This window comes from Gadus chalcogrammus, chromosome 16, assembly GCF_026213295.1.
Source record: "Gadus chalcogrammus isolate NIFS_2021 chromosome 16, NIFS_Gcha_1.0, whole genome shotgun sequence".
NCBI lineage: Eukaryota > Metazoa > Chordata > Actinopteri > Gadiformes > Gadidae > Gadus > Gadus chalcogrammus.
The window spans coordinates 14,818,560-14,836,173 of record NC_079427.1 but is presented as its reverse complement, the minus strand read 5'-3'; the positions used below and the strand labels follow the sequence as shown (position 1 = coordinate 14,836,173).

The window sequence follows — 17,614 nt, the reverse complement described above, 5'->3', positions numbered from 1 at the left end:
AAGACCATTTATTATTTTTCGGAACTAATCTAGCAATTTTCTGAATAGCTTATGATGCACAGTGTTTCAATCTCCAAAATAATTGAGAAAATAATGTTTGGTAAAAAGTTGTGAAAACGTACCTAACCCTAACACACTAGCACAGTTTCTACACTACTAGTAGTGAGGCATTATAACGTCTTGACAGGAGTAACAGTCTGTGTTTGAATGTGCGTTTCCTCTCCTTCCTGCCAAAAAGACACTTCAGTTGTTGTGCTAAGGATGAGAAGTGGGTCACATCACATGCCTCAATTATCCATCACAGGACTGCATGCATCAAGACCCAGAAATTACATTACTGGTGAGACTGGGGCCAAGAAGAGCGCCTGCTATTTGTGGAGGATGGCGGTGGGAGCGGAACAGGGCCGCTTGGGGGAGAATGGAAGATCTAACGCCCCGAGTAGAGACGCAGGCTCGTCCCCTTGCTCCAGCCTTAAGGTAGGACATGAAACGTTGCAAATGATGAAAGCCCACTTTGTATGTGTGTGTGTGTGTGTGTGTGTGTGTGTGTGTGTGCATGTAACCCCTGCAGACACCAAGCAAGGTTAAACCATTGGGAAGGTTTGAGAGTTTTGAAGTTGGTTGGCTTTGTTTTGGTCTTGTGCGTTCCCATACAATGTTTGCTCTTCGTTGGTTACAATCAGAGACCTACATAAATGGTACATTGGGCTTGCCCTCTAAATTTACTGCCAATGGTCTGTTTGTTCAAGGAGTTTTAAAAAGTGTCTCTAACCCTGTGCAAAAAACGATCTCATCTGAACGTTTTCCCAGTTATCTCTTTCTGTGGGAAATAGAAGACACTGTATAACAGGCAGGGTAAACTAATCAGAGCTGTAGGGGCAGAACTGTCCTCCTGAGTTCAGTGGACAAGGTGACAGTCCAAGATTTTCTTAAATCCATGCTTGTGATCAAATGACAGTTGAACCCAACCGGATAACAACACTTGTCTCATTCATCACAAATCCAGCCATTCAAGAAAGTTGAATGTTAAAAAAACGTTTCCCATGCATTTGACATAGTAATCAGAACTGAGAGGTTGTTGTGATACCATCCCCATGTGAGGAGAGCAGCATGAATGCGCTCTGTTGGAATAACAACAACTCTCTTTGCTCTTTGCATACATAGTGTATACATATTTACCAATGGCTGTGAGTAAGCGTCGCTTTTTGGCAAATGAAGAGATGTAATATTTGCATATGTATTTATGCTTATGTTCTTTCCTCATTTTCTTATTAATTCTTTCTTTCTTTAATCAATTAATCTCTCTCTCTCTCTCTCTCTCTCTCTCTCTCTCTCTCTCTCTCTCTCTCTCTCTCTCTCCCTCTCTCTCTCTCTCCCTCTCTCTTTCTCTCTCCCTCTCTCTCTCCCTCTATCTCTCCCTCTTTTCGTCCCTCTCTCTCTATCCTTCTATCCTCTTTCTACCCCTCTCTCTCTCCCTCTCTCTCTCTGTTACCTGCAGATGTTTCTGGGGGCCTTGTCCTTCGCCTACTTCTCCAAGTCTCTGTCGGGGAGCTACATGAAGAGCACAATAACCCAGTTGGAGAGACGCTTCGACATACCCAGCTACCTGATCGGCGTCATCGACGGGAGCTTTGAGGTCGGTGAGTAAGCCCGCGGCCCACCCCTCGCCGCGGTTCTCCGGCGCTCTGCTTGTGGCCCCCGTGTCACGGGCGTGCCCCCCCAGTGGCGTCCTGTATTACGTAACACATCTGAGGTTTTCAAGGTAGTTAATATAAAGGCTTCCAGGAGCACAAGGGAGACGGATGTGTGTGTGTGTGTGTGGGTGTGTGTGTGTGTGTGTGTGAGAGTGTGTGTCTGTGTATGTGTGTGTGTGTGTGTGTGTGTGTGTGTGTGTGTGTGTGTGTGTGTGTGTGTGTGTGTGTGTGTGTGTGTGTGTGTGTGTGTGTGTGTGTGTGTATGCATGTGTGCGAGAGAGAGATGGAGAGAAAGAAGGAGATGCTACACTTTTGTGAACAATGTGTAGGTGGTGGTTGTTTTCATGAGATATTTCCCCTAACGCTCTTGCTAATGTTGGCTGATAAAATGACATGATCCTGTTCCAGTGAATAAGCTGTTAGCGTGCCAGTCCTTATGGCTGTGTTGAATAGATTTGCTGTGCGATCAAAAGTGTAGGAGTCCTGTCTAGGAGTTGATTGATATACCACTGCTGTCGTTTCCCCCTCAAAATTCTTAGCTCGGCTTGACATACGCAGAGAATAACACGAATCAGATGTACTTTAAATGAGCCCGGAGGGAAAATTGGGTCACGGTTACAGGTAACCCATGACTTGCCATGGAGATTGATAAATGATTTATGCTATAATTTTCAGCAAACTTGCTTGAGGACAAATAAAGCATTCACGCCCTAGTTTGGGAGCCGAAAATGGGAACCAACCCAGCAGCTGAATGTAAACACAACGGAAATACAGTCTTTTTATCAAACGTCATTATACACTTTTTTGTGTTGATGTTAAGACTAAGGCCGAGGAGCTGAAAAAAACATGAAGATGAGTACTGTGTTATTGGACTCTAATTCCACAGGGAAAGCAAATAGCTCCCCTTGAGTCAGGCCAGGACAACCACTGCCTCTATCTTCCCACTATGTAGGGCATTACAAAAATAACATAAAGCTCCAAAGGAAATCATTACCAATTCGCCTAGTGTAAGCTTTACTTGTATTGCAGAACTATAGTTTGTAGCTATCCTTCCTCTGTGCTAAATAATTGGTTTAAGGGCTGCCTATGATAGATTTTTTACCCGACCCCTACAGCAAGTAGGCCTAATAATGCAAACCTTTTCTGTAAACCTTTTTGTTACTGAAGTAAGTGATCCATTTGTGGGTTATCTAAGGAGATAATCAGTGAGGAACACATGAATGCTAATTCAGTTTACGCATGTGTCTCCGGAGTACCATTGAAATTCACTGATTACCTTACTTTGCTTCAGAGAGTTAGGCAGTATTGTGTCCGCTTGAGCATAATGGGGACCTTTACAGCTAAAACATTACAGTAGTGAAAACACCTTCTGGGGTCTCTCTCTATTCTCCTTCTCCCCCCCCCCCCCCCCCCTCTCCTCTCTTGTATCTGTTCCTGTGTGTCTGTGTGTGTGGCTCTCCAACATTTAAAACTCCATCGTTCTCTCCCTGCATGGATACTTTAGCTCTTAGTGTGGTTCGGCAACAGGGCCGTGTTTACATAGGACGTCTCATTGGTATACAGAAAAATGCTTGGAGGGAAGCATAAAAGACGGAGAAGTGTGTTGGGGGGGGGGGGGGATAAAGGAGATGAAAGCGGCGAAAGGAAAGGCTCGGCGGATTGCTGTGGAGGTTGCTAATCTCTAAGGTCACGCATCAGCGAGATAGCAGGGTTCAATAAATAATGATAAACCTCTTTGATGTGTAAATGTTTTACTCTATCTTCCTATTATTTCACGGGCTTTCTTCCTTTCTTTCTGGTCTTTCATCTTTCCTTTATCTGGATCCTTTCTTTGTCATGTTCTGTCGCGGCTTTGGTGTAGGATTCCTCCGGTTCATTCTCTGTCTCTGTCCCCTAAACTTTCAACTTCAAGCCTGGAACAAACATGGTTTTTGTCTATTCCTCATGTGTTGTCCACTAATTGGTCTCCTAGTTGGTTCTATTGCACTATGGGCATTTAGTTTAGTGTAGGAGCCAAGGAATGAGTTCATTGTTATATTTGAAATATTATAAGGTTTGTCATGATTGATATTTGTGATATTTTTATTAGTTTGGATTTGTTATGTACATTCTTAGTGATTGCGATGTGCTTGAGAGCTGGGACCCGTGGATATGGGTGGTGATACTCAACTACTATTAAGCACACGTTTAACCCATTCACGTGTTGGCCTGTATGGCGAAAGAGAGGTTGAAAGGGTCGCCATACTTTTTGTGACCGCAACGGAAATTTGATCGCATCATGCTTTTGATCGCAACATTTGATCGCTGTAATTACTTTGATTTGATTAGACTTTGTGCTTATCTGTAAGGTGACCTTGGGTGTCTTGAAAGGCGTCTCTAAATTTAAATGTATTATTATTATTATTATCATTATATTATTCTAAGAAGTAGATACTATTCAGTAATCAATGTAAGTGGAACATATTTTTTCCGGGTTCCCAGCGAGTCTTTTTTGGTAGTGTGTCAAACAAGGAAGCAAGCCCAACCTCATCTTCTCATCCCCCTTTATCGTTTCTTCCACGTAGTCGCTACAGTAGTCTTCTTTGCCGTATTGGTTTGTTTTACCCCCTTTCTTCTTAGTCTTCTTTGCTGCTTTTTTTGTGAATATATTTTATGTCTGTTTGCCTTTTGAAATACTGTCTACTCAATCAAGTGATTGTATCCACAAGTGTTTTACATTACATGAGCTAATCCTCAACTGCAGAAATGCAGGCACAACCTAAATAAACACTTTTAGATGCCCTTACACACACAGAAACACACAAAAACCAACTAGTATTTTCTTTTAAAGGGTTTCACACTTGGTCTACAATTAGTTGCAAAATTATGAATTATAAAAAAATATATATAATTTTTTTATAAATGAATAGCACACTCTCCAACCATGGTTCATGTGAAGTTGTTACGGCAGTATATTTTCAAGGTTTGAGGCTATGTTAAACCTTCTTAAATATGTATTTTTTTTCATTCTCACTTCAATTCGCTAGCGTCTACCTCACAATAGAAATGTGCTATACATTGTCCTGGCATAATTATTTCACTCTGTGCAGTAATAAATTCTACGAACAGCAAAAGAACAGCATACCTGTCACATTTCACCAATTGCATTTGAATGGCTCGTAATGGAATTATTAGATTCACACAAAAAACAACATTCATAAATAATCAAGGAAGGTTTTTTCTTGGATTTCTTTGCATGTGTCCACGTAAGCCGACAATCAATCGCATTTCATCTGTCATGCTCCTTCCTTCAAGGGCTAACCTGTTGGTGATTGCGTTTGTCAGCTACTTTGGAGCCAAGCTCCATCCGGCCCAAAGATCATCGCCCATTGGCTAGTCTGCTGATGTCTATGGCACCTTCATCATTTGCCCTGCCCTCACTTCATCATCGGCCGAGTGAGCTAAGTGCGAGAAGGCAGACACGCTTATGATGCGATACCCTTATTCTGTTGAACACACTTCAACTGAGGAAGGTCTCTCAGGGCATGTTTTCAGTTTGTTTTGTGATTTGACTTATTTGTTGACATTCGTTCTATGAATGTGGCCATGAAGGCTAAATATTGGCTCATGTGAATATCTGAATCTGCTGAACCACCTAACAAGGCCGTGCTAACTTTGTGTGTGCAGCTATGAGTTTGAAACGTCGGTGCGCTGGGAGATCAACTCCACCGACAGCCCGGCTCCCTGCCCAAAAAATTCAGCCGCCATCGCGGCCCAAGGCAGCATCCTGCCCGGCGTGCCCAACACAAGTACACACACACACACACACACACACACACACACACACACACACACACACACACACACACACACACGAACACACACAGTGGCAACCCGGCTTGGTGAGTGAGCCACCTCCTTCCAATAAGCACACGAACTGGAGATTACCTAGAGCCAAAATGGCACTTTTATTCAATAAATCATATATCTACCAAAGCAAACAAAACTCAGCTTGGGAGGAATCGACAGTCTTGTTCCTCCGGGTGGAATCACATCACCCACGAGACTGGTCTCTCCGCACACGCGAACCAGGAGAGCCCTGAATGTGCCCTGAGTGTGGAAGTGCCCTGAGTGTGGAAGCATGCTTTTTAAAGCATGCTTCCCCACCTGCTCCTCAGGTGCTCCGCATTTTAATGATTGGCACCAATGTTCTTACTGGCGCCATCTGTTGAGAATCGGTGGTACACCGCCTCCACAACCTGCCCCCTTGGCCTCCAGGGGCCCTCTGCCAGAGACGGGTTGCCACAACACACACACGCACACACACACACACACACATGCGCACGCACGCACACACACACACACACACACACACACACACACCCATCAGCAACACACACATAGAAACACACACAACACACACACACACACACACACACACACACACACACACTCATACACACACACACACACACACCCAAACACACACACTCATATACACACACACACACACACACACACACCCACACACACAATCATATACACACACACACACACACACACACTCATATACACATATACACCCGTGCAAACCCGCACTCACACAAACATATGAGGTGTGTTAAGATCAATGGCCAACTGCAGTGCGTTCCTGTGTTGGTACCAGATGTGAAGGAGAATCCAACATGTCCATGTGGATATACGTGCTGCTGGGAAACGTCCTGCGAGGATAGGAGAGGACTCCTGTCCAGCCTCTAGGGATCTCTTACATAGACGACTTTGCCAGCAGGAAAACCTGCTCTGATGTCGGGTAAGAGAAGCACAAACACTACTTGTAACAGTTGTATTTTTACATTTGTCCTGCTGTTAGGGTCACTTGGTTAGTTCAGACTTGTTGAGGTGATGATTGCTCCTGGGGGTGTTGGAAGTATTGATTTTTCCCCGGTTTGTATCGGGTGTTGTATTTGTGTGAGGAGCTCAAGCATGGATCAACCTTGATGGATGTAATGTACAAAATAGGATACAATTCAATTAAACTTGTTACACATTTGGTCTACCACTTTTTATCCAGTCACGGTAAAATAAGAGAACTGTAGTCTGTTGTCTGTCGATTTGTTCGGACTGGGATGGACGATCTAGCTGCAGCTGCTAGGACCGCATCTTGTAATCTGTACGGTGGATGTATTATAATTAATATGCAAAAAGGTCTGACCTACATGTTTGCCTGTTGGGGAAATGGCCATTTAATACATAACTTGTGTTATGTATGTGTTCATTTACTTATAATCTCACCTTTATAAATGAATACTGTGTGGAGATTCACCTTAAGTGATTTTATATCACCATGCTGCATGTACGCACACATCGGCTTTCTTCATGTATTTCTTAATTTATTTGTGTTCTTTGTTGTGTTATGGATACCCCAGGCTGTGTGCAAACCATCTCGGTCGTGGGCCCCGTGTTGGTTACCTGTTGGGGTCCATGTGCGCCAAAATCTACGTGGACATTGGATTTGTAACCTGGGTGAGTGCCTATACAGATACTTTTACCTTACCTTTGGCTTACGAGAAAGCTTTTCAGGAAATTTCTAACAGGGTATCTCGCATGATATTTGCGAAGCGATATCCAAGATATATTCTGGCTAGCATACATGATGCTAGATTGACCTTCATTGTTGGCCACTAAGATAATGAAATATAATGGTGAGCGTATTCAACTCCCCAATGAAAGTAACTGGGTTCGATCCCCATATCCACTGCCTACCTCTCTGTATTCTTGAGCAGGCCACCTAACCCCTTAACCTAACCTGTTCATTAAACCACATGTATCTGAATTCAATGTAAGTCGCTTCCGATAAAAGCATATACTTACTAGCTAAATGTGACCTGGAAAAAATTGCTTCCATATCGGGGCACCCTGGTGGCTCATCGGGTAGAGCATGTGCCAGGTGGTTCGAATCCTGCCCGTGGTCCTTTGCTGCATGTCCTCCCCTCTATCTCCCATACCTTCTTATCTATCTCACTCTAATATAAAAGCATAAAAAAAATTACAAAAATAAATCACCAAAAAAAAGTTGCTCCCATTTCAATGCAGAAAACAGTGTACATATTCACAAAGCGCCCCCTCTGTCCCTGTCCAGAGACCATCTCCATCGGGCCCTCAGACTCCCGCTGGTGGGGGCCTGGTGGCTGGGCTACCTCATAGCCGGGGCTCTGACCCTGCTGTCGGCCGTTCCCCTTCTGGTTCCTGCCCCGCTCCCTGCCCATCGGGCAGAAGGGCGCAGGGCGCTGCACCCCGGAGCAGACCAGCTTCATCAAAGACTCCCCTCTGCTGGAGAACAAGTACCCCGCAGACGAGCCCACGGGGTTCCTGGAGATGGCCAGAGTACAGAGGTTTTAGAACGTTTGGTATTTTGTACTGTATTTATTGTATTTTTTATTGTTGTAATAATACTATAGTGTCGCTATAGCAATTGCCTGAAAAAGCTCACATTTGAACAAGCGTATCTCCTCACCCCTTTGAGGTGTGTCTCCTCATGATGAGTATTGTTGCGTCTAGAACAGTTTTCTGACAGTGGATTCATTTCCCTCTGTATAATGCCAGCGTTAATGAAGACAAAGTGATTCCTCCTCTTCCTATAATTATCCTCCTAGGACGGTGGAGTGAAATGTACTTATGGTAACCTTACATTTAAGGACATTTTATTTTGACATGCGAGGCATTAGTAGTAGATGTTAGCATATTTAACTGCTGTCATTATATCTTTGTTTTATAAAAAGCTCTCCAGTATAGCAGTCGGGTATAAAGTTCACAATACAAATATCTTATTAAAAACAATGAAAAACTAAATAAATTATAAATAATAAATATCAATAATAATGCAACTTATAATATACAACATTAACAATACTCATTATAGATTTAAAGACCCTGAGTCCTCGAAATCTGAGGCCTGCAGTGTGTTTCTAACAGCGGTGTTCCCTCTACAGATTTCATCCCGACCCTGCGGATCTTGCTGGGAACCCCATTTACCTGATCTACCTGTGTGTTACCATCATCCAGCTCAACTCCCTCATCGGCATGGTGACCTACAAGCCCAAGTACATCGAGCAGCACTTCGGGCAGTCAGCCTCCAAGGCCAACTTCCTCATGGGTAGGTTGTTAAACCTATAGTACTTTATTTATACTTTTACTAGTACTTTATTATTTGTTGTTATTAGTTAATTACGGAATTCAGCTGTTATCTCTGTATGGCAGACCTCTTCTTTTTATAACAGGCCGTTGTCATGGACACTATTCCCAATCTGACTATTTCCTCTGGCGGAGGCAATAAAATAATTGTAAATCAATACAACTATTATAACCTGGGTATTAACCTGAGTATTAACCTCAGTATTAACCTGAGTATTAACCTCAGTATTAACCTGAGTATTAACCTGGGGCCGGTTGCACCAACTGGGCGTAACTAAGACTGGTCGTAACTGCTAAGTAGGTCTTAGTTACGACCTGGCGTTAGAATGGAACTAACGCCGGTTGCACCAACGGGACTTACGCCTGGTCTTAACTACGCCCGGTCTTAGCCATGCGCGGCCATGTGAATGTTCCATGGTATGCGCATATCACCGCGTTGCTAGGATACCTCTTGACAACAGCTGTTTACTATTTTACTTGACATGCTGTTGGACACCGAAATAAATAATTCATTCGTTCACTCATTGTCATTCATCAATTGTGTTAATGCCTAGCAATAAAACACTGCAAACGAATATAATTAAAATATGTATTTGTAATGTCTGGTTTACGACGAGCAGGCATTTAGACGGGAATGGTTCTGTAGGAGAGATTTGTTTAATGTGTCGGCCTTTATAAAACATATAAACATAGTTAAAACAACATTCACAACTGATTATAAGTTGAGAACGGACTAATCGGCCAGCGATATCTTCCCGACAGGCAGTCGATCTGTGAACACTGATCATATCTCCGGCTGTGCTTTGAAATGCAGTTTAGCGAAGCGGTGCAAGGATGGTGGTAAAGCTGCATTGGATTGGCTGCAATTGCTATAGAAACAGCCTGGAATTTCAACTCTACGCCTGCCCCTGACCAGGCGTAGGATTTACGCCTGGTCTTAGTGAAAAGAACGCTAAGCCCAGTTGGTGCAACCGGCGTAACGGTTAGGTTGGACTTAGAACGCCAAGTTACGACCAGGCGTAGTTACGACCAGGCTTACGCCCAGTTGGTGCAACCGGCCCCTGGGTGTTAACCTGAGTATTAACCTGGGTATTAACCTGGGTATTAACCTGGGTATTAACCTGGGTATTAACCTGGGTATTAACTTGGGTAATAACCTGGGTATTGACCCGGGCCGTGTTGCCTCCGCTGTGTGACCTGCAGGCGTGGTCAACATCCCGGCGGTGGCACTGGGCATGTTCTCCGGGGGGCTGTGCATGAAGAAGCTGAAGCTGAGCCTGATGGGCGCGGCCAAGTTTGCCTTCAGCACCTCTCTGATTGGCTACTTCCTCTCTTTGTTCTTCTTCGCCATGAGCTGCGAGAACGCCAAGGTGGCCGGGGTGACTGTGCCTTACGACGGGTGAGATGAAACGGGGGAGACACATGCCCACTTCATCATGTGCACACATAGAGATCATAATTTCGTAACTGTGTCTGTAAATCCTCCCTCTGCCTTCTCCGTCTCTCTGTGCTCCCAGGATGGACGTGCTGCTCTTCGATAAGCCCTCGGCGTTCACAGCGTGCAACTCGGACTGCGTGTGTTCAGCCAACGACTGGGACCCGGTGTGTGGGGAGGACGGCATCACGTACGTGTCCCCCTGTCTGGCCGGCTGCACCCGCTCCGATGGCTCTGGGAGCAACACTGTAAGCAGTACCCCCCCCCTCCCCTCCCCCAAGGCTTTCCTCTGTAGAGCTGTAGCTTTAAGGACCGCTGAGGTTCTCTCTTTTGACGGATGTTGGTCTTGCCGTGTTCTTTTGGAAAAAGTCTGCCTAGTCAGGATCGCTTTACCTCACTTTATTTGGTAAAGTTTTGGCCTAGTCTCTATGAAGCAAAAGGAGGGGAATTGTATGGGCCCGCGTGGCGATACACTTAGTAGGGCATCTGAAAGATGCGTTACCTGGAGCGTTCTAGACCCCTGGGCTAAGTTTTGTGACTCATCTACTGGGCAGGCGTGGACTCAGTTATGTGCTCTGATTGGCTAAGCATGGTGCTGAACCCCCGCCCCCTGGATACCCGTACGTGTCTTTATGCTGTCCCTTGCCACTATGTGTTGGCATTGCAACTTGGTTTATGGCTATGTACGGGAATTACACTTGTTCTTGTGGCATTGAGCATCTGGGTCTCTCAAACATCTTGACCACTTGTATCTCTAGAATTTACACATGATGAATGGCCTCCAGTATGAGCTGGACGCCTCCCTAGGCTCCGGATCCCTCCTTAGCATGAGAAAGAAGCCTCTTTTAATTGGCAAGGGCATATGTGGCCTGTTGGTATGAATGTGTGAATTATGTTACAGTCATGTGTCATTTTGCCGAAATCCCAAGCCTCTTATGTGTTTTTACTTGTTTTGGAGCACCAATGATCAATTAATATATGTTATTGACATCATAATCATCATTGAAGATTTTTATTTCTAATCCATGAAATACATCAACGTCATACTTTGTGTCGACATCCTCAAAAATATGTTCAAAAAAAAAAAATGGTCTAATAGGAGATAACGCGATTACCTTTAAAGCCACAGACTCCAGCACAGCGAAATAAGTCCCAGAGCCCTCCTGTTGCATTTGGCGTTGTAACTCATCAGGGGGCTTGTAAAACAAGCTTGAAGCAGAAGATTTGAACCAACTATCTCTATCGAACTCATCTATCTTTCACATTTGTATGTTATTCACATCAAATTCCAGCTCAGGTTTAATCCTTCAATGGAGTTCTCAGATGTAGCTCAGCCCAGCTTCCTTTACATGCGACTATCAATAAGTTATGTGGTCTCTTTCTTTGAACGCTAATGAGGAACGGAGCCGATGCATAACAAAGCTACTGGAGACAGTATATATTAAATAATATAGTAAATCAATAACAATAGGAAATTCGCAATTGATCCAAACATAAATATTTTATTTATTTATTCTACACAATTACTATGCATTAAGGGGGATTATGGTTTACAAATATACCAGGGTCTACACCCTAGGGAGACTTTAAGCAGGTATTTTAATAAACGTACGTGTGTGTGCGTGTGCGTGTGCGTGTGCGTGTGCGTGTGTGTGTGTGTGTGTGTGTGTGTGTGTGTGTGTGTGTGTGTATGTGTGTGTGTGTGTGTGTGTGCGCCCCTCAGGTCTTCGCTCAGTGTAGCTGCGTTGGTTCTGCTGGTAACCTAACAGCCAGGACGGGCCAGTGCCTCGACAGAGAGGACTGTGACCGGATGTTCCCGTACTTCCTGGCTCTGTCCGTCATCACCTCCTTCATCATATCTCTGGGTGGGACCCCCGGTTACATGCTGCTCATAAGGTCAGATATAAGTTCAATACATAATGTATAATGTCAGAAACTAGCTGATATATGATACATAATGTCAGACAGTAGTTAAATAATATATAATGTCAGATCTGAGTCATATATATTATATATGGTTAGTATTGTTAGGCAGCAAGCTAAAGATCAGATCCTACAGTGAATTCCAGGCACCTAGGACTATTTGGATGATGTTAATTTGATGGGCCATGCTCCCATCTTTCTAATCTTGAAGCAGAGCTAACAGAGTGTGGACAGGAGCTGGCCGAGATTGCTTTTTTGTCAGTTGACATCAAAAGAATGACTTGGTTCAAGCGAAGGTCACCTGGAAGAGAGAACCAAAGGCTGTGACCTGACATTCAAGAAAGGAGAAGAAAGAGAGAGAAGATCGATCCCGGCTATGACTGCAGCATGCTCACAGAGATGGGCATTGTTCTTAGGCGCCCAGGACCACATGATATGGTACAAAGGAACAACACAGCATGGAAATGCTGTTGAACTCCCACCACTGCCATGTGAGCCAAAGGAAAACTCCATATTCGAGGATCCGCCTGAGATGTTCCCCCCTGACTGAGAAGGAGAACTTGCCTGGCATCAGTACGAAAAAACAATCAAGAGACTGGTCGAGAAAAAAACGATGGTGCAGGGTGGCCTGCTACCTAAAAACACAGTTGGAGTACTTCGGTCGACCTGAGAAACTATCTGTGTCATGGGAGCATCACGTGGGCCACCAGGGTTGTAGGACCGCCCACGCTGTACTCTGAAGTGCTTGAAGCACCCCATGAGGGACACATAGGCGTAGTGAGCTAGAAGCTGCATATGGTGGCCAGGTATTGATCACCAGACAGAGGATTCAACGTAGACTATGCAGTGCCTTTTCTGGATTGAATGTTCCACTTGGTGATTGATGCGTATTCAAAGTGGCTAGAGGTCTTCATAGTGAAAAATGCCACATCAACGAAAACTGTTGAAGTCCTCTGGACGGTCTTTGAAAGTACAGATTTACCTGAAACGGCCGCCGATTTACACCCGAGGAATCCTCATCTTTCATCCGGCAAATTGGCATCAAGCATACCACCTCTGTGCCTAACCATCCTGCCAAATGGGCTTGAGGAGCGGTTGATCCAGTCGTTTAAGCAGTCCATGAAAGCCATTTAAACTGCTTAGTAGTCGCTGCAATACAAAATGGAAAAGCTCCTACATCCTTATCGAAACGCTCACCCTTCTACAACAGGCCAAGCTCCAGCTGTATTATTAATGGGAAGGCGCCTGAGGTCACATCAAAGCAGGAACACGCCATGTCAGAACCTTTTCAGTTGGACAACAAGTGCTGGCAAGAGATAATTGTCAGTCCAAGCAGCAGCATATGGCAGTGTGGTGAACGTCCAGAACAGAGCCTCTGAACGTAGGGAGTCGTGCGATGACGTGATCTCGTTGATTAACCAGGACAAACCTTTTGGCAGATCAATGCATCTTTTATGAATAAATGTGTATTCTCTGCCTCTCTCATTGCATCTGCATTCAAGACATGTGTGCTGCACACACACACGCACACGCACACACACACACACACACACACACACACACACACACACACACACACACACACACACACACACACACACACACACACACACACACACACACACACACACACACACACACACACACACACACACACAGGTTTCTGGAAAACAGTGGCCCCCTATGCAAAACGTTATTGCCAATGCTTGTTTTCTTTTCTTTCTCATCTTTTCCCCCTTCATTTATGGGAACGGATAATCTATGTTAATCAGATTATATCAGGCTAAACATGAAGGTCATTAAAAGAACAGTTATGCTCATTGACAAGAGATACGCATGTGGATATCCCCCGTGCTCTTTGACTTGGCCATGAAATTTTGTAACTCAATGGCAATTAAAGTGAAATGTCAGAGATATCTTGTGAGAAAACCATGCAAAAGTAGAGCCATTATAGATGAGTTACTATTCAGCCTCTGAATGTTGGGTCTGTGTCGACAGGCCTCATGACCCACAGCCTATAGGGCACACAGAACACATGACACTGAATTAACAAGCCTCACATTCTCCTGTCAGCCCTGTGCATGTATCCTGCTGCTTTTAAAAGAGGTAATGCATCGTTGAGACTGGAAATGCTTGGAAATGCTCTAATCATTTCAACCTGACCTGAAGAAATGTGTTGATTTGTGGTTTATTCTTCAGATTCTTTTTTATAATACAATGTTTGTGTTATGAGCAGAGATCAAGTTAACATGTTATTTAACCTGCCTATATTGCATATTTGTTCATTTTCATATTTAATATGCATTTTGTCATGCAGGTGCATTGAACCACAGCTCAAGTCTTTAGCCTTGGGTTTCCATGCCCTAGCCACAAGAACCCTAGGTAAGTTGGAACATTGAAATCACCGTTCTACTCCCATTTAAGGATGTATTTCTTACATTTACTGACGTTTTGTTAAACTATATGCAGATTATCACACACTAAAGCCAAACTCAAATCAATGAGTGGGCAACGGGATATGCATAGCAATTTGATAATGCTCTTATAACTCCTTTAGGTCAACAATGGGTGGCACTATTTTGCCATGATTTGTAAATAAATGTATAACCACCTGGAACAATGCAGCCACCCAGATTGTTTAAATTTGATCCCCTAACAGCCGGCATCCCAGCCCCCATCTACTTCGGGGCCATCATTGACACGACGTGTCTGAAGTGGGGTCAGAAGAGGTGTGGTGGAATTGGGGCCTGCAGGATCTACAACACTGCTGCCTACAGGTACACCCCTCATCTGATTGGATGCATTAGTTAACCTGATCAATACACATGTTCAGTGCACTTGCTACTGATACAGATAGGTTTCAAATATTTTACTTATTCATTTATGGAAGACCAACTGTACAAGCTGTAATTGTGTTGTGTACATGGTGAATTCGATGATGATTTTATTCACGTAACATTTGTAGTGACTAGTATATAGTTAGACAATATATTTTCTATAATCCAAACTAATGTTTAGACCGGACAGAATATGATATAAGGTATTGTGTAAGCGTTCCGTTAAGTGTAATAAGGTCTTGGTTTAATTTCTTTGTTAAAGGCTATACAAAGTTGACAATGAGGTTTCTGCCCACACGTGTCGAGTTTCACTAACTAGCTTTTGAATAAATAAAACTGTCATTGTCAAGTCTTTCATAGACATTTCTTTCAATGTCTTCTGAAGCGAACGCAATACATTCATTCACCAATGAGACCACCAGAAGCACATCTTCAGCTGTGTGTTGTACCGTCCCTCTGCGTGTCCAATGCTAAATGGTAAATAGAATGCATTTATATTGCATTTTTATCCAAAGCGCTTTACAATATTGCCTAGTATTCCCCCATTCATGCACATATTCACACACCGACAGCGGTGTCAGCCACGCAAGGGGACAGCCAGCTCGTCGGGAGCAGTCAGGGTGAGGCGTCTTGCTCAGGGACACCTCGACACTCAGCTAGGAGGAGCCGGGGATCCACTTACCAACCTTGCGGTTGCCAGCCAACCCGCTTTACCTCCTGAGCTTCTGCCGCCCATCTGTGACCCCCCCCTGCAGGACGGCCTACCTGGGCCTGACGCTGAGCCTGCGCTCCGCCTCCTTCCTGGTGTGCATCCCGGGGTTCCTCCTGCTCCGGCAGCAGGTGAGGAGGGAGCAGAGGAACGCCGTCCGGGGGGCGCTGGCCAACGGTGGGGCGGAGATGGAGGCGCTGGGGAAGGACGAGACGGCAGACCGTGAGGCGGCGGTGGTCCCTGAGGCGGCGGTGGTCCCTGAGACGAAGTCGGTCCGTGAGCCGGTGGTCCGTGACACGGAGGGGTCGCAGCCAACGGCCGAGCACCACAGCAGGGACCGGGAGACGCGTCTGTGACGTCTCACTCCATACTGACGCCACTTATGCATACTCTACCTATCACTCTCTTTCCCTCCCTCTGTCCCTCTGACACACACACACACACACACACACACACACACACACACACACACACACACACACACACACAAACACACATAGAGATACAGACACAGACGCACGCGCACACACGCACGCACACATGTGTACATATACAACTGTTATCATACAAAAACAACGTGCAGGGAATCCCAGTCTGTGACTGATCATCTCCTAAGAACAGACTACTACAGGGGCCACCCCATGGATCGCTGCACCTACAGTAGGTTTTGAGAAACCGAGGGTTATATTTATGTTTTTTTTATAAGGCTCAAGTATATGTCAATGGCGTTCTTGTTGGGTTTATTTTTCTCTTTATAACTGAAATGTATTACCATTTCCCAATCATAGATACGAGAGAAGAGATTTGATTGGTTTACTGCTCGAAACCATTTTTGCTCTGAACACCAGCACTTTTTGTTTTCCGTGTTTGTATGTTTTCTTCCTATGGCCCTTCTCCCTCGAGACAAGACAACCGACAAAAGGTGCAACTTTTTGTTTTAAATGTGTTTAAACTAAAAGTCTGATAGTGAGCAGCGCTGACTAAATGGTTACAGGGAGAAAATAGGCAAAGGGTGAAGATTGAACATATTGTTAAGATATGTGTGTAATTGAACATGTCTTGCAATAACTTAGCCAATAATAGCCGGTTGTTGTCTGGAGAATTGTGCCTCAAGTCCTAAACTGTTAACTCTAAATAAATGTGTAATTTGTTAGGTCAAAGTATTTTTGTTGATGTTAAATGTCTATATTATTGATAGGAGTAGCGTTTCACTTTAGGTTTTATAACATTACATTTAACAGAAGGACTGTGACTGTGTTTTTCTACAATTGTATGAAACTGTGTTTCATTTTTCTGAAATAAGACTTTACTCTCAAAACTTTGACGACCTTCAAGAAAAAATTTGATGTGCCCTTTTGATTATGATAATGTGTACTGTTATTTATACAAAGCAGTCTAACAAGAACATATTTTAGAGAATAATGGTTTTGTAAAAGGTAAACACTACAACGGACATGGACAGAATCATACAAAACTAATTGCAAATTGCAGTCCAGCAATTTTGGACCATGCCACTGTGTAAAAGCCCTTGAAGATCTGCTTAGGCTGAAGTTGCTCCAAAAAAAAGCAAGGAAAAAAATAAATGTATCAGGGTTTTGTAAAAATATTTTCATGTGAAACAGATATTTTTGTTTAGATGGATACATGGTCTTGCGTGGCGTAGTTATATTTATGTTATGTGTAATGGCCATGGAGAGCAGAAATATTTTTTTTGTTTCTGTTTATTTCATGAAAATGATTGAATTAGTGTACTTGCACAATGGTTGTTGGGGAATCAGGCATAGAGCGCAGTGAGTGTGAAAAGTATTGCCGAACCAAGTGTGCTTTTCACAAAACGAAATGTAAA

At 44.0% G+C, this 17,614-nt stretch overlaps 1 pseudogene; it reads left to right on the top strand.

The window, feature by feature from the left end:
* Positions 1-420: 420 nt before the first annotated feature.
* Positions 421-16,124, top strand: LOC130405626 (solute carrier organic anion transporter family member 1C1-like; annotated as a pseudogene).
* Positions 16,125-17,614: the final 1,490 nt, after the last annotated feature.